This window comes from Chiloscyllium plagiosum, chromosome 12 (genome assembly GCF_004010195.1).
Source record: "Chiloscyllium plagiosum isolate BGI_BamShark_2017 chromosome 12, ASM401019v2, whole genome shotgun sequence".
In the NCBI taxonomy this organism is placed as follows: domain Eukaryota; kingdom Metazoa; phylum Chordata; class Chondrichthyes; order Orectolobiformes; family Hemiscylliidae; genus Chiloscyllium; species Chiloscyllium plagiosum.
Genome location: NC_057721.1, coordinates 21,580,820 through 21,599,193, shown reverse-complemented (window position 1 = coordinate 21,599,193; position 18,374 = coordinate 21,580,820). Strand labels below are relative to the sequence as shown.

At 41.5% G+C, this 18,374-nt stretch overlaps 1 protein-coding gene across 3 annotated transcripts in view; it reads left to right on the top strand.

Moving 5' to 3' along the window:
• Positions 1-3,012: 3,012 nt before the first annotated feature.
• Positions 3,013-18,374, top strand: part of tiam1a (TIAM Rac1 associated GEF 1a) — a 327,029-nt gene continuing 311,667 nt past the window's right edge. For all 3 annotated transcript variants that reach the window (XM_043700705.1, XM_043700702.1, XM_043700703.1), the window contains exon 1: positions 3,013-3,380. The gene's annotated coding sequence lies outside the window, so the exon portion shown is untranslated. The remainder of the gene's footprint in view (positions 3,381-18,374) is intronic.

Here is an 18,374-nt window from a genome sequence, read left to right as displayed (position 1 = left end):
TACAAGTGAAGTATTTAGGTTTATTTCATGATGTTTGAATTAAAATTACTAAACAGATTCAGGTTGTTATTTCATTTGATCTCTTGCTGATACTACAAGTCAGTATTCCAGTCCAGCAATTCTGACATGTTCAAGGTGTATCATGAGGTTTCTAAAGGTAAACTAGAAATCAATGGTGCCTCTGTGATCGATAGAAAAGTACCAGCAAAAGGAGTCTCAAAAGGGAACACAAGAAGCAATGTTTTAACAACATTTTGTAGTTTTGATTCAGAAGGCTTCTCACTGAAACTTATTGTTTTGTTCCAAGAACTTCACAAAAATGACAAATAGGGTGAAAATGTGAAACACTGTTTCAGGCATGAAACTTTTGGAAATTGCACAAGATGGAGAGTTAGGAAACACATTCAGATTATTCCCAGCTTGACCATAAGACCACAGGGCTTGGGGCTGAAATTAGGCCATTCAGCCCATCGAGTCTGCTCCGCCATTCAATCATGGCTGATACGTTTCTCAACCCCATTCTCCCACTTTCTCCCCAAAACCCATGATACTCAAGAACCTATCTACTTCAGTCTTAAATGTACTCAATGACCTAGCCTCTAACACCATGGGCCCTTATTTCACACAGTAGCCTCCTATGTGGCACCTTGTCAAAGGCATTCTTGAAGTCCAGGTAGATAGCATCCATTGGCTCTCCTTGGTCTAACCTACTCGTTACTTCCTCAAAGAATTCTAGCAGATTTGTCAGGCATGACCTCCCCTTGAGAGAGTTCACACACACACGCTGGCTAGGCTTGCAGATGATACAAAGATAGGTAGAGGGACAGGTAGCTTTGAGCATGTGGGGAGGCTGCAGAAGGATTTAGATAGGTTAGGAGAGTGGGCACAGGAGTGGCAGATGGAGTACAAATGTGGCAAAGTGTGAGATCACGAACTTTGGTCGGAAGAATAGAGGCATGGACTATTTTCTAAATGGAGAGAAAGTTCAGAAGTCTGAAATGCAAAGAGACTTGGGATCTCCACTTCAGTCAAACAATCAGATTTTCATAATTCAGTCTAAATATCTGAATTACTTCCAGAACCGTGGATTTGTATATATATTTACACACTGGTAAATACTTACTTGTTGTCATTGATAATGACAGCAGATTTCCAGTATCTGAAAAAGGGAAGGTTGTGGTGTAGTGTTAATGTTACTGTACTAGTAAGTCAGAAACCAAGGCTGTTGCTTTGGGGACATATTCAAACCCCACCACAATAGCTTCCCAAAGGATGTTTGTGAACTACATTTTTTTTGACAATTCAAAATGGTTTCATGGTCATCTTTCAACTTTTAATACCATATTTGCTGATTCGCTGCAGATTTGCAGGTATCTCAAGCAGTAGCTGGGTCGTTAGATCATGAAACTAGCTGTGACATTTGACTCTCCAAAGATGGGGGTAAAACATTTTTGGGATCTAAGTTGCCATGAACAGTTAATGTACAAACTTCATCTGGAGCTATGGAAGGATCATGTAACCTATTGCATTTTCTGAAAACATTTATACCCATGCTCTTAAACTGACTCCCTGGAAGGTAAGAATAGTTTACCCTGAAACAAACTATGGAGAAGTTTCTTTTGATTGACTGGATTATAAAAGCTTCACATTGGGCAGTTAACTCAACCATTTAAAATTAAGCCCCTTGTAACTTCTGTGACTCAGTTTAACCTCAGAATGTCACTAAAGCATGACCATGTGATGTACTGTATATTTGTTTGTACATTCAGTGTACATAGTGTACAAAATTAGAACACTTTGGTATAAGCTTATGACAAAGAATTTTATCTCAAAAAATTCACTTGGGTCCATTTAGTAAGAGCAAACCTCACCTCAGTTCCATGCTCACCAAATTATTTAAGTAGTGTGAAAACATTTACAATCTGGTAATGCCATGATGAACCCTCTCCAGACAGAAAAAAAAATCAAGGTTGAGCTAACAATGTAACCAGTAGCAAAACGAGAATTTCTTTATTACCTACTATCATTGTGTGTACATAACTGTCACAAGCCGTGATCTGACGCTCAAACAAGTAACGAGCACTGTGATGGTTCATAACTATTTCTTCACGTTGCACCTTATAGAATAACGTATGACATTTTAAAAACTCATAAAAGTGTACGCTAAAATCGTAACAATTAAACGATCTTTGTTTTCAGAATTGATCATCGAGTTGGGGCAGCTTCACAATGACATGAAAATTCTGGATCCCATTTACCTGCTTGCGAGTTACATTTCCAACGCGGGTGTGATAACGTCTGTCAAAAATCATCCAGTTAAAACATTAATTGCACTTCTCTCTTCACGGGTGCCGCCCGACAAGCTGAATATTCCCGTTGCTTTCCGTTTTATTTCGGATTCTCTGCCGGGCCAGAATTTTGCCCTTGTTGCTAAGTCCCATAGATCGTCCGAGCCAGCTTTGGGAGCAGGGGTCTCACGGTAGAATTGGGTCCATTTAGTAAGAGCAAGCCACTTACTCGTTCCGAGGTACCTTCGTCCCAAAGGAGAGTTCCACCCGAAATCAACCAGGCAGAAGTGGGTACTGCAGATGAGAGTCAAGTTCCTGATGAAGGGCTTTTGCCCGGAACGTCGATTTTCCTGCTCCTCGGATGCTGCCTGACCTGCTGTGCTTTTCCAGCAACGCACTAATCTTACTCCCGAAATGTTGACCTTTCCACCTCCTGATGCTGCCTGGCTTGCCGCGTTGTTCCAGCCTCCTGTTTGTACCTACCTTGGATTCCAGCATCTGCAGGGGTTTTTTTTTCCGCCTCTATGAAAGCCAGCCAGCGAATTGCCCTGATTTCGAGTTCACCAGCGCTTCCAGCAGGAGCCGCGCTCACTCTTTGCAATGGGCTCCAACGAAGACCAGCGGCATCACACGCAGCCGATCGGCGATTGGCCGCAATCCGCTGTGACTGATGGGCAGGGTGACCAATGAGGTGACGGTTGCCCTGGCTGCCTGTCGGTCCCGCCCCCCTCGCGGCGCCCTCGGAAACAATATGGCGACGGCGGTGGCGGTGCTTTCCCGGACTCTCATGTTGTGATGGTGACCCATTCGGAGCTCCGTGCAAATGTGGCGTTCCGATTTTGTCCAGATGCACGAATTCACATTCCGTGAATGGCGACTTTTCCGGCAAGCGATGAGCCGCCAATGTTGAGGATGAAAGTCCCCCGATCCCGTGTTGTGTCCTGAATCAGACTCAGGGGATTCCTCCAGGCTCGAACGCCCGTCGCCACCCTCCTGCAGGCTCCACATATTGAGGTCCATTTCACTCACGCTGTTTCCACTCACTCATTCACTGCATCTTCAGAGACCTGGAGCAGCTTCGTACCATCCGAGGTGTGTGCATTTTCGCCAAACTATCTTTATCCGTAATTTTCCCCCTCTGTGTATTGAATTGCTTTATTTACTGCCATTTTTAATGGGAAGTACTGGCTTCTATTTTAGTTTTGGAAATTGAAAATTACTAATATTCCTCGAAATGTTGATTCAGAAGTCCACTGTCGTCCTTGCATTACGATTTCTCACGGATCTGTCAAGGCTCGGTGGTTTTCTTGGCAAATTTTAGTTACAATCAGGAATGAACGTTTCTTTGTGTTCTTGCAGTTTCTTAAGACAATCGAGTCCCTCTCTGTTTATTGAATAAATTGATTTATTATCATGTCGTCTTCTTTGTGCTGATCAGGTAAATTATTCGCTCGGTGAACTAACTGGGGTTGCCCTTTGGGGTGTAGATTCTTGCGTTTTGGAAACAAGTCCAACAGCATCGCTACCGTTTCTTGTGGTTATTTGTCTTGCTTTTGTATATGCTTGCACCCTCGATTCCTCCTTCATCTCATGTTTTGTTCCACACGATAAGGTAGCGATTAGGAATTAGTCTAATGGGTGATCCACACTTTATACGAAAAGTGAGAGCAAGTGGTAAAAATAATGGATTTTCGTTAAGCATTTTGTGAGAATGGCGACGTGCTATTTCCCTTGACATGCCTTTTAGAAGCAGATGATTTCCTCACAGTGTTTGTATTGATTATTGGGCTGTGTAGAATATAGACGCATTCAACTTCCAAGGTTTTGCTTAGTATATCGAAGCATTGTACGACAGATTTATTCAATAAGTTATTGCATGTTCGTTGTCGGTTTAATCCATTGATTTTCATTTCTTTTTTAAATTCTGCGTTAATATTTTAAAAACCGCAGTTTATTTTGTAAATTTATTGAGCACTTAAGATATTCAAATGTTCGAAAATGTTTCTGCACATATTAAACTTTTTATATCATTTGACTTCCATTGCGATCGTTCGTTGTGAGTATTCCTGTTGATTCTTGATTGGGAAATTCGTTGTCTGGTATCTTGTTTTTAAAAAATCCGTTTTTTTTCCTGAAATAGCGCTTGGCTCCACCTGACGAGCTTTCTTTATGTTAACCATTTACATTGAAGATCTTTTCTGCCTCTCAAGTCCTCAAGAGTTGTTGCGAAATATTATCACATTCGGGAAAGGTGACTTCTTTCTTGCAGCTTTAACTACGATTGAAGCATCAATGATTACAGATGAAGGGCATGAAATCTAAAGTGGAATAGAATAGATTTGGCTTGATGATTTGCAATTCTTTCAGGTTATTGCGCCAGACTCATGAAATGGTAAAATGGATAGTTGATATTAAAAAAAAAGCTTTGTTTGTTTGCTGCCTAACTTCAAATTGTATCTTCTCAAATTTTTGAAGCAGTGAAATATGGGGTCATGATTTAGTCGGTAGAAGCTGTAGGAGGCGCTAATCACAGCCATCGTTGTGTGACAATGTGGGGAATCTAATTAGCTAAGTAGGGACTTGTAGATTATTGAAAAGGAAGTGTGCTTTAAGCATTAATTTCAGGAATAATTGAAGTTAATATGCAAGAGGTAAATGTTGCCAGTTAAAACTTCTGTATGTATCAAGTTAAAGCATTGTTTAAAAACAAGTACAGAACATGTTATGGAATACAGGGTATCATGCTTTTATATATATATATAAAAGCAAATAACACCGCAGTATATATGGTAAAAATAAGAATATTTCCATCTCTACAATTCAAGTTCAGAATAGTCCCCGAATTAAAGGTAAATTTCTGTTTTCATTGAGCTTCGAAAAGTCAGTGGAAAAACTAAATACTACAGATACTTGGAAATCTGAAATATAAACAGAAATGCTGGAAATACTCTGCAGTTCAGGCAGCATCTGTGGAGAGAGAAAGATATAACATCTGAGATTCATCTTAGAGTCATAGAGATATATAGCAAGGAAACAGACCCTTTGGTCCAACCCGTTCATGCCGACCAGATATCCCAATCCAATCTCATCCCACCTGCCAACACCTGGCCCATAGCCCTTCAAACCCTTCCTATTCATATACCCATCCAAATACCTTTTAAATGTTGCAATTGTACCAGCCTCCACCACTTCCTCTGGCAGCTCATTCCATACCCATACCACCCTCTGTGTGAAAACGTTGCCCCTTAGGTCTCTTATATATCTTTCCCCTCTCACCCTAAACCTATGCCCTCTAGTTCTGGATTCCCCGACCCCAGGGAAAAGACTTTGCCTATTTACCCTATCCATGCCCCTCATAATTTTGTAATCTTCTATAAAGTCACCCCTCAGCCTCCAAGGAGACAGCCCCAGCCTGTTCAGCCTCTCCCTATAGCTCAAATCCTCCAACCTTGTAAGTCTTTTCTGAACCCTTTCAAGCTTCACAACATCTTTACGATAGGAAGGAGTCCAGAATTGCACGCAATATTCCAACAGTGGCCTAACCAATGTCCTGTACAACCGCAACATGACCTCCCAACTCCTGTACTCAATACTCTGACCAATAAAGGAAAGCGTACCAAAAGCTCTCTCCACTATCCTATCCCTGCGACTCAATTTTCAAGGAGCAATGAACCTGCACTCCAAGGTCTCTTTGTTAGGCAACACTCCCTAGGACCTTATCATTAACTCTGTAAGTCCTGCTAAAATTTGCTTTCCCAAGATGCAGCACCTCGCATTTATTTGAATTAAACTCTATCTGCCAATTCTCAGCCCATTGGCCCATCTGGTCAAGATCCTGTTGTAAATCTGAGGTAACCATCTTCGCTGTCCACTACACCTCTAATTTTGGTGTCATCTGCAAACTTACTAGCTGTACCTCTTATGCTCGCATCCAAATCATTTATGTAAATGACAAAAAGTAGTGGACCCAGCACCGACCCTTGTGGACTCCACTGGTCACAGGCCTCCAGTCCGAGGAATAACCCTCCGCTACCACCTCCTGTCTTCCACCTTTTGAGCCAATTCTGTATCCAAATGGCTAGTTCTCCCTGTATTCCATGAGATCTAACCTTGTCTCCCTGTATTCCATGAGATCTAACCTTGCTAACTAGTCTCCCATGGGGAACCTTGTCAAATGTCTTACTGGAGTCCATATAGATCACATCTACCGCTCTGCACTGAGAAATGTAGCTGATGAAATCAGAACCCTTCGCCGTTACAAATATGAGTTATGCATGTATTTTTTCCAAAATCTTGGAGATTATGAAATTGATGTAAAGAGAAAAAATGTTTTTACAATATAGCTCAAACTTAACCATAAAACCATTTTTTGCCAATTCCCTCATGATTTAAATCTCTGAAAGTGATAAATTAGTACTGAGTTATCATAGCTGTGAGACAGATTGAGGCAACGTAAAATATTCAAGACTTTACCCCATAGATACTAATCGAGGTTAAATTTAAATGTTGGCCCCAGAGAGAACAGTATCATCATATGTCTGGTGTGTCGCCATCCTTTTTTTTAAGTTATGGCTCTATTTCTCCCGTACTTGATTGGACAGTTGGATATCTTTCCCCTCTCACCCGAAACCTATGCCTTCTAGTTCTGGACTCCCTGACCCCAGGGAAAAGACTTTATCTATTTATCCTAACCATCCCCCTCATAATTTTATAAACCTCTATAAGGTCATAAGACGATAGGAGCAGGAATGGACTATTCAGCCTCTCAGGCCTGCTCCAGCATTCTAGATTGTGGTTGAATATCAACATGAACGTTACAATCTTTCCACGCTATCTTCATATCCCATCATGTGATTAGTGTCCAAAATCAGGATTTGTCATTTTCAAATGGGTTAAGGAGAGATTGCAGAAAACTTTAAATGAGCCTTACATAATACTAAATCACCTTTTTTTCACAAGATGTACAATCTAATCTTTTTATATCCCTTAGTCTAGTCCTTTTTGCACAGAGATACATGACACTGAGTCTCTTTTTCTTATATTATTCACATAAGCATGTACAGGTGTGGGTTATGTGGAGCTGACGTTCTGTTAATGAGAAGAAGGTTTCTGTTAGAGGATATCATGTGTCTAAACTTCAGCAAACTGTCATAACAGACAGATTCGAGAAGAAATTTGCTTGCAGTTTGTTACAGGACTGATTGTATGTAGCAAAGAACAGAAAGAAAAGCTACTTTTGAATACCATTATTTAGGACTGTGTCTGTTTATGAAGAGATCTCTGCCCAATGTTTGGAGTCATTGGGTTGCTCCGTGAATATGAAATGCACAAGTGACTATCTGCCTTCCTCAGGAATAGTTTCAAGTTCCCGTAGTAAAATGATATTGCCCTTTTCAACCAGAAATACATTTTTAAGGTTACTCTGAATGTCAATAATGAAAGCAAAAAGAGGAGATGAGATAATTATTACATTAATGACAAGTTCTTCAAATTCACAATTTGCTTTTTTCCAATTCAATCCAGTTCTAATTCTTGCACTGTTTACATTTAAAGACCAAATATGCAAAAGTTCTCAGACTTGGCAAAACCCAACAAATCTGTTTCAATTGATCTTTAGCAAAGAAATTGCTAAGTACATCCACACGATATTTGTGTCCACTGTGATTTAATGAAACATTTAAGTATGAGTTAGGGAGATTTTTTGACTCTCCAAATGGAAGGTTACATGGAGTGGGCAGGAAAGTAAAGTTAAAACCCATGATCAATTATGTTCAAATTAAGTAGAAAGCAGGCTCAATTGGTCAAATGGTCTTGTGCCCCTATTTCATGTGATCACTGCATTTTCATCCAGTTTATAGACCAATCGGAGCCATTCTGTGTGTTAAAGAAAAGCCAATGAAGATTGTGTAAATAAGTGAGTATTGAAACAAAGCAGCTAACGACTAAGATAGTTTAAGAATTTCCCTCCTTAACCATTAAAAAGGAATATGATTTGGTGTGACCACTAATCAATCATTCATTGAAATTTTCAATCTTTATGTAGCTGTTTCACAAATAGGTCCTGTCCCCATTAGTCCAAGAACTCCCCACCTACGTCCGTGACACCACCCACGCCCTCCACCTCCTCCAGGATTTCCGCTTCCCCGGTCCCCAACGCCTCATCTTCACCATGGACATCCAGCCCCTGTACACCTCCATCCCCCATCACGAAGGACTCAAAGCACTCCCCTTCTTCCTTTCCCGCCGTACCACCCAGTACCCTTCCACCGACACCCTCCTTCGACTGACCGAACTGGTCCTCACCCTGAACAACTTTTCTTTCCAATCCTCCCAATTCTCCAAACAAAAGGAGTAGCCATGGGCACCCGCATGGGCCCCAGCTATGCCTGCCTCTTCGTAGGGTATGTGGAACAATCCATCTTCCGCAACTACACTGGCCCCACCCCCCATCTTTTCCTACGCTACATTGATGACTGTATCGGCGCTACCTCGTGCTCCCACGAGGAGGTTGAACAGTTCATCCACTACACTAACACCTTCCACCCCGACCTCAAATTCACCTGGACAGTCTCGGACTCCTCCCTCCCCTTCCTAGACCTTTCTGTTTCTACCTCAGACGACCGAATCAACACGGACATCTACTACAAACCAACCGACTCCCACAGCTACCTAGACTACACCTCCTCCCATCCTGCCCCCTGTAAAAACGCCATCCCATTCTCCCAATTCCTTCGTCTCCGCCGCATCTGCTCCCAGGAGGACCAGTTCAAAATACATACAACACAGATGGCCTCCTTCTTCAAGGACCGCAATTACCCCCCCCGACGTGGTCGTCATTCCTTTCAGCGGCCTACCAGATTCATTCCTCCCAACAACCAACCAGGTTGTATCCTCTACCTGTCTTCACCTATCCCCAGCTCACCACCCTTCCCTCGCCACCCCCTTTATCTGCAGCTCCCCCCACACCCACCCTTGTCCTGAAGAAGGATTACACCCGAAACGTCGATTTTTCCATCTCCTGATGATGCCTGGCCTACTGTGTTCTCCCAGCCTCCTGCTTGTCTACCTTAGATTCCAGCATCTGCTGTCACATCCCACTTCTGACAGCTGTGATTCTTTTAGTCAATGACCTCCAGGTTTAAAGTCCCATGGGGTCATATCAAGGACAGTTTCACTTGTACCTATGCAGGGCAGGCTAGCCCATTGGGAGACTGGCAGCATGTTGGATGCTGTCTGAGGATGAGAGAGAGTGAGCATGCTAGTGGTTGATAGAAGAGTGGCATTGCAATGCGTGAGAGGTGGCAGTGCTTTGGATGCAATTTCCATTTCCACATTTCCTTTTGTTAGCAATCTTTTCATGATCAGCTGAAGGCCTGAAGGCTAGACTGGAGATATTCATAATAGCATGTAGGTCACTGTGGAACTAAATTTCCTCTTTCCACCTATCACATTTCCAACGCCCCTCCTCCAAGTCCCTCCTCCCTACCTTTTATCTTCTCCTGCTGAACACTCTCTGCTCATTCCTGAAGAAGGGCATGTGCCCGAAACGTCGAATCTCCTGTTCCCTGGATGCTGCCTGACCTGCTGTGCTGTTCCAGCAATAAAGTTTCAGCTTTGATCTCCAGCGTCTGCAGACCTCACTTTCTCCTCTAATATTTAATCAACCAAGCTAATCAACCAGATTGTGTTGATGATTTAAGAGCTGTACTAACTCCTTGCGTAGAATGCAATTCTTTGGAGACGATTCAGAAGAAAGCACGAGCAGTGAATTGAAATTTAAGAGGCTAGGATTTTGGTTCTTGGAGCAGGTTACAATTGCAAAGGGTTAAAATTATGGATGGATTTAAATGCAAGCTGTGTGGGCTGGGAGCCAACATGAATCAGGGATAAGTGTGGTTGGCAAGTGAAGATTGATGTGGATGTTATCTAAGATGAAAGGGTTTGAAACAAAGATGAGAATTTTAAAATCAACTTTAACTGTTCAACTGTGAGCCAGCGTTGATCAGTGCAGGCAATGATGGGTGAATGGGACTTGGTTCAAGGTGAGTTGGGGCAACGGAGTTTTGAATGACCTGAAACTTAGAGGGGAGACTATGAGAATCCAGTCAGGAGTACATTGCAATAGTGAAATAATGTAACAAATTATTTAGGATTTCGGCAGCAGATGAACTGAGACAGTGCTGTTACAGATGTGATAATGTGAATACATGGGCAGATGCTCATCTTGGGGGTAAATAGTCTGGTTTGGTATTAGAATGGGGAGTTAACTTGAAAGAAACAAAAGCAGAAATTGCTGGAGAAACTCAGCAGGTTCTAGCAGCATCTGTGGAAAGAAAATAAACTTAACATTTCAAGTCAACTGACCCTTCTTCAGAATTGATAGCAGGAATTGTCAGGAAAGGAAAAGGGACTATTGAAAATCCCGAGGGGCATTGAAAGGGTAAATAGACAAGATCTTTTCCCTGGATTGGTGCAATCCAGAACTAAAGGGCATAGGTTTAGAGGGTGAGAGGAGAAAGATTTATAAGAGACTTAAGGGATGACCGTTTCACGCAAAGGGTGGTGCATGTATGGAATGAGCTGCCAGAGGAAGTGGTGGAGGCTGGTACAATTACAACATTTAAAAGGCATCTGCATGGGTATATGAATAGAAAGGGCTCAAAGGGATATGTACCAAGTGCTGGCAAAAGGGACTAGATTAATTTAGGATATCTGGTTGGCATGGATGAGTTGGACTGAAGGGTCTGTTTCCGTGCCGTATATCTCTCTGATTCTGTAACACTAAGAGAAACTGGGTGGGTGATAATGGGAGCTATAAGTAACTCCAGGATGAGTTGGCTGTGCTGAAGGCAACATAACTCAACCTGGGGTGTGAGGGTGGGAATAGACATTGAAGGAGGTGTTAATGCTCTAAAATTGTTAAACTCGAAGGTGAGTTCTGTAGGTTATAAGGTCTCCAAGCAGAACTTGAGGTTTGTTCGTCCAGCCTGTTTTCAGCACCATTGGAACCCTATAGCAGGCCTGAGACAGAAATACTGGCATGGGAACACAGTGATATGTTGAAATAGCAGGCAACTGAAACTTGAGGTCAGAGGAAGAGTGAACCAGGATGTCCTGGAGTGAATGGTCGTTGTGGAATGCTGCCAAAGACGTTCGGGGGAAAATGTGCTTATTGGTGGCATCCTGCTTGAGGTGGTGGAAATGGCCACTTGTAATCTCCTGAAATGTAAATGAATTTTGCATGAATGCACTTTTTATTTATTCATTCATGGGATGTGAATGTCACTGACAAGGCCAGGATTTATTGCTCATCTGTAATGGAAAGCTGGAGATGATGGCATGTATGTGCATTTATTATTCATCTGTGATGTGCAATTATTTTTCAACTGTTTCAAATAACAAATTTTGATTGTACTCCAGAGAAACTTGACTTCACATGTTCTCCTGTCTGTTCAGGGTTATTATTGCACATGTCTGGAAAAAGTGGGACTTGAATCCAGGCTTCCTGTTTCAGAGGGAGGGACACTACCACTGTGCCACAAGAGCACTTCTCAAATTGTTTTATGCTTGTTGTTCCTGCTGTTCTAATTTCCTCTCCCAAGATATCACAGCTGTGATTTGTTCAAGTATTTGTGACTTCCGGAGTTTGCACAACTTTTAAGGATGTTCAGCTGCAGGGTAAAATTTCCATGAGCAAAATGAGAAAATTTATTTCCCTTCTCCCACCCAATAGGGCTCAAATGTATTCAGTGGCACAGCTGAAAGGTAGCAGCTCTATTTCTCACTTGGTTTTGGGAATTCTGCAATCTGTGCAAATACACAATCCATTACTTTAGTTCTGGCCATCCTATGGAAGTGAGAAAACTGCTTGCACTGACAAACAAGACACCAATTGTTGATTTAATTCAAACATTGTCTTGACAATGTAGAAGCCAAGGGAAATATGTTTTTCAGTCTGATTTTGTCAAGGATGAGCCATTATTAATTCCAAATTTGTGTCCTGGGTTAGATGTAGGACACTGAGCATCATTAAAGTGTCAATTTGGCTACTGCTATGTCCATCATTACAAGTAAAGCTATGGAAGACACTATTGGCAGGTTAATCCATCAAGCTAGGGCTCACTGACTTAAGTTGGCTTCCAGTCTGGCGTAATCATTATTTTGACATTTTTGAATGTGTAAACTCCACGCAGACAGTCTCCCGAGGCTGCAATCGAACCCGGGTCCCTGGCACTGTGAGACAGCAGTGCTAACCACTGTGTTTTCCAGACTCTTGAGCTTGAATGGGAACAAATAGTAGTGTTTCATGAGCATATGCATGTGGTTATCTAGGATACGTGAAGGATCCTAGAGATTTGACATGGAATGGGGTTCTTGTTGCCTTGCCATGATGATCAATCCACTGATCTCTAACTAATGAAAACCTTGATCACTAAAATACTTAGTAATGAGCTCTACAAATTTAGAAACTTTCACCTGAGGCAATGCCTTAATCTGTTCTCAGAAATAACTAACCTGAAGGTTTGAGATGCAAAAATTGTAAAAAGTTAACTCATGACAAATTGTAGCATCTCGCAAGAAGACCTGCAACTAACTATTCCAGCTTATGCAGTACTGCATGTAACAGTCAACTGGTAGTGCATTTCCCTTGGCTTCTATATTGTCAGGACAACGTTTGAATTAAATCAACAATTAGTGTCTTGTTTGTCAGTGCAAGCAGTTTTCCACTTCCATAGGACGTCCAGAACTAATGTAATGGATTGTGTATTTGCACAGATTGCAGAATTCCCTCAGTTGTCAGGATCTTCAGTTGCTATTTTTCCCTGTTGTTGGCTTCATGAATTAGGAAACATATTAGTTTCAGCTGTTATGTGATGACCAGCACTGGAGCATGCAGATGGGTGCTGTCTTTTCCTGGCGGCTGCCTTAGTGCATTTGTGTTATATGGTTATACATTTTACCTCTCTGCTTTTCTCTGCATAAAAATGTGGCTCTTTGAAGCACTTTACAATCTGGCTTATGACTCTTTTTAGGCATCCAAACCATATTGCTAACAGTGGCTGACCTATAGTTTTCTTTGAGCAACTCATTGACTTCCTGAAAGACCAAGTGAGATGAATTGATAGGCCTGATGGCATCCTCTAACGTGGACTTGAAGGAGTGTCCTATTTGATTATTATGTTTTCACTGCTGCATAATTTAGCTTTGCAGAAAAAGACCACACATGCTGCTAACATGACAGCAGGGCTATCAGCATGGAGAAGACACTGGCGTAGAGTATGGTGGGAAAGCAATTATCTGTAGTCAGAGCTGTTCAATAGTGAGTCTTTGAGGAGTGATGTGTGTTCAGCTACATTGACTTCCAATCTCTATTTCAATTCTTCAATCTCATTTCCAAAAATCTGCTCAGAAATGAGGAATCTCTCTGTGCAACAGTAAGAGACAGCAATACAATTTACATGCAAAGACTGCAAATAATCTGGTTTTAATGGCTTTGGGATAGATTTTCAAAGAACTTATCACCTCAATATGCATCTAAGTGCCTGTTTAAAGAGTTCTTAAACCAATTCCTGGTTCTGAGGTGTTGATCAATAGGTGTAATATGGTAGGCAGAGGTTTACTGAGGCTCACTTAGGGGCTCCTGAGGTAATTGTGGTTGTCAACCTCTCAGATCTCATGCTTGCTCTCTGAAGACGGCAAACTCTAAAAATCTGTATCTGCTGCAATGGCCGTGCCAGCCTGCTTTCTGAGGTGCATTGGGCTGGACAGGTCCAGATGGCAATCGCTCTTGACACAAAAGCATTTTCAATTCCTATTGCATGACTCTGCTGTTTGGTTGCAGTTCAGAACTTTTACCTCTGTTTTGGATAATAGACTGTAGGAGATCACTGGACTGATTAATTAGGTGTCCACTGGAGAAGGTTGGAGTTGGCATAAGTTCTCATTTCAGCTTTGCCAAGGGATGCTCATGTGCCCTGGTGCTGGAATCCTGCAGTGGAAGCTGAGTTGTTCATTTTGGCAAATGTACACCCATTCCCTACAGCTCATTTGGCACAATGGTAGTATGCATACTTCTGAATCACAAGGCCTGGTTTTGAGTCTCATCTGCTCCAAAGGTATATAATCACATCACTGAACAGATTGATTAGAAAATATCTGCAGCTACTCCATGATTAACAGCAGTGTATTCATCCCATTTGTGAAATCAGTGGACTTTGTCATGCTGCCCACTTTAACAGATCTAGGGTATAAGCCCTACAATTACCTCTACTCTTGTTCTTCCTTATCACCTCTACCTGCTCCAGCTCTCTTACACTTTGAAAATTGCCCATTCCACTCTACATAAACTCAACATCCTAAATAAATGTTGGTGCATCATTTTCTTTCGTGATTGGCATAATGTCAGCAAGTGATTTTTGCAATGATGATGAAAGCCTTAATAATTAATCTCCCTGCACTAGCATCCAAATTTTATATTGTACTTTGAAAAGGGGAAAGGGTCAACAATTAAGCTATAGTTTTAATGGCAAGCATTTACCAGATCATTATATTATATCAGGTTGTTATGTTCAAGGAATTAGTGTGAGAGACTTAAGAGTTAAGTAATAAAAGAACTAGTAAGGAAGATGCAAACAAACTCATTTGTGATAGGGTTCCAGCTCTGGCACTTGTGATGTTGACTATTCTTTGACTTGTGATTGTTAGTAACTGTCTCTTTTATGGGCTGAGTCTTTATATAATGGCTAGACCTCCTTGTCTGCTGCTCATCTTCTGTTATAAACAAGGAATGTGAAAGTGAATGAACACCTACCTGAGTGGTGATTCTTGCTTCAGTTGCATAGGTGTTGGTTAGACCACACCTGGAGTACTATGTTTAGTTTTAGTCTCTTTATCTCAGGAGAAATGCAATAAGGTTCACCAGACCTTTTCCTAGGATGGTGGACTGTCCTATGAACAGAGATGGGACGAACTGTATTCTAAGTAATTTCAAAGAATGACAAGTGATCTCACTGAAGCTTAGAAAATACTTAAAAGGAAAAACAGGTCGAAGCCGTAAGATGCATCCTCTGAATCAGGAAACTGGGACACAACCGAAAAAGATCAAGGGGCATGCCATTTGAGTCCATAATGAGGCAAAATTATTTTATTCAGAGGGTTATGAACATTTGGAATTCTCTACAACAGAAGTCTCTGGAAGCTCAGTGTATGAATATGTTTAAAGTAGAGGTTTATAAATTTCTGATGACCAGTGGCATACAGTTTTAATGGGATGCGGCAGATTAAAAAGTATTGAAGTGTTAATCTGCCATGATCAAATTGAATGGTGGGACAGACTCAGTGGGCTGAATAATCTGTTCCTGTTCATAGGCAAAGTCTTTCAATCCTTTCCACCAGTTAGTTTACCACGATGCCCATTGTGACAGAGAAACATGTGTAATTAAAAGGAGATACAGTTATGAGGACAACAGCACCTTTTAGAATGACATTCAATGAAAACCTCTTGGCTGATAGACAAATCCAAGAGGTAGGAATAATTGTATGGAAGTGAGTTTGAATGCTATAGAGCTATGCAGAAAGAATGAGAGATGTGACTGGTAATCTTACGTTCTCTCTCTTGGCAAGATCACTGTGCCCTCTTTAGAGCATGACCTGCTGATGCAAATTACAGCACTGCGTAATTTAAAATCTTCAGATTCAATGGTGCTTTTTGTTCCATCAATACTCCTGCTCTCTGACTGGTCATGTTTAACTTGCAGTGTTAAAATTAATGATCTACAATTTGGACTTATAATTGCATGGTCAATTTTCCTGTAATTGCAGTACTGTAACATGTAGTGCATGTAATTTAGTATGACCGTGCAGATTTGACATCAACAGCATACAATTGCAACTTAGACATAGAAAACTCTTTCTAATTGCTTTGTCTTGTTACCAACACCAATCACTTCTAAACTACTTGCGAATGTCCTTATATATTGATTTAGAAATGAAATTCATGTGTTCTGAAAGATCTGAACACATTTAGCATAAGATGGTTAATGTAACTAAGCTCTCAAAGGAGATTTTGGTAGTTAATTTGTATCCTTCCAATCAGGCATGACTTGGACTTAGGAAACCTAGGGCTGTATGTTAGAGAGAGAAAAAAAAATTGCAATTACATGAGACTTTCACAACTGCCAGACATCTCAAAGCCTGTTACAACTGAAATACTTTTGGAGTACGACCCCTGTGCAGGAAATATGGCAGCCCATTGTAGCATATAGTCTTCTATGTACATCTGAGAGGTAACCAGGACCTTAGTTTTAACACTTCATCAGAAAGATGACATCTCTGACACCACTTCCTTGGTCCTACACTGGAGTTTGATTTCTGCACTTTGACTTTGTGTTAATGTAGTGAAGTACAGCTCGAATCCACAACCTTCGGGGGCGTACAATCATAGAATCCCTACAATGTGGAAAGAAGTCATTAGACCTATTGAGTCTGCACTGACTTTCTGAAGAGCATCCCACCCAAACTCGGCTCTCCCATCCTATCCCTGTAACACCACATTAACTGTGGTGAATCCACCTAGCCTGCACATCCCAAGACAGGATGGACAATTTGAGTATCCAATCCACCTAACTTGCACACCTTTGGACTGTGGGAGGAAACTGGAGCATTCGGAGGAACCCATGTGAACATGGAATTGAACCTGAGACCCTGGTGCTGTGAGGTACAGTGGTAACCACATCCACTGTGCTGGCCTAAGGGTTAGGTATAGGAGTTTGTTTGATACAGTGGTCGTGTCCCTATCTGTGGGCCATGAGGCCAGGATTTGCATTCACCTTTTCCAGAACTGTATAATACTTTTTCTGAACAGGTTAACTAAAAATTTATCTGAAATAAAAACAGAAATTGGTGGTGAAATTTCAGCAGGTTTGGTGACATCTGTGGAGAGAAAGCAGAATTAACATTTCAAATACGTTAACTCTTCTTCAGAATCACCTTCTGCCCACGGATGCTGCCAGATCTGCTGACTATCTACAGCAATTTCTGTTTTTGTTTCAAGTATTCAGCATCCATTGTTAATTGTTTCTCATCATAAAACAATCTCTCTGACTTGAGCATATGTGTTCCCAGCCAATCCATGAGCAGCATTCCAAAAGCCTGTTTTTTTATGGTGAGGATTAAATCTGAAGGTCGAAATAATTTCTCTTGTTTCCCACCTCTGCCTATCTTTTAGCATGCAGCAACACCTGGTCTTGATCAGATAACTTCAGAAGTTTTTTTTATTTTCATTCCTTTGGGGAAATTGAAGATTGGTAAATTGCCTCTCCCTCCAGCAAGTTTTTAATGATCTCTTACTTATTTGCGTTAGTGCACAACACAGCTATATAAAGTGAAATATATTTTGGTAGAGTTTTAATTTGTTGTTTTGTGTTGATTGATACATGATTCTATTGATTTTTTTTGGTTTAAAGAACAATTACTTATCAAACATTTCATGAGTAGTTCCCTTGAACTTGGAAAACAAAACCTGTGATCGTTTAGTTATGGTCATGCGTAGATTGAAATTACAGAGTCAGAGAAATGTACAGCATGAAACAGACCCTTCAGTCCAACCTGTCCGTGCCGACCAGATATCCCAACCCAATCTAGTCCCACCTGCCAGTGCCTGGCCCATATCCCTCCAAACCTTTCATATTCATATACCCATCCAAATGCCTCTTAAATGTTGCAATTGTACCAGCCTCCACCACATCCTCTGGCAGCTCATTCCATACACATACCACTCTCTGCGTGAAAAGGTTGTCCCTTGGGTCTCTTGTATATCTTTCCCCTCTCACCCTAAACCTATGCCTTCTAGTTCTGGACTCCCCGATCCCAGGGAAAAGACTTTGCCTATTTATCCTATTCATGCCCCTCATAATTTTGTAAACCTCTATAAGGTCCCCCTCAGCCTCCGACACTCCAGGGAAAACAGCCCCAGCCTGTTCAGCCTCTCCCTGTAGCTCAGATCCTCCAACCCTGGCAACATCCTTGTAAATCTTTTCTGAACCCTTTCAAGTTTCACAACATCTTTCCGATAGGAAGGAGACCAGA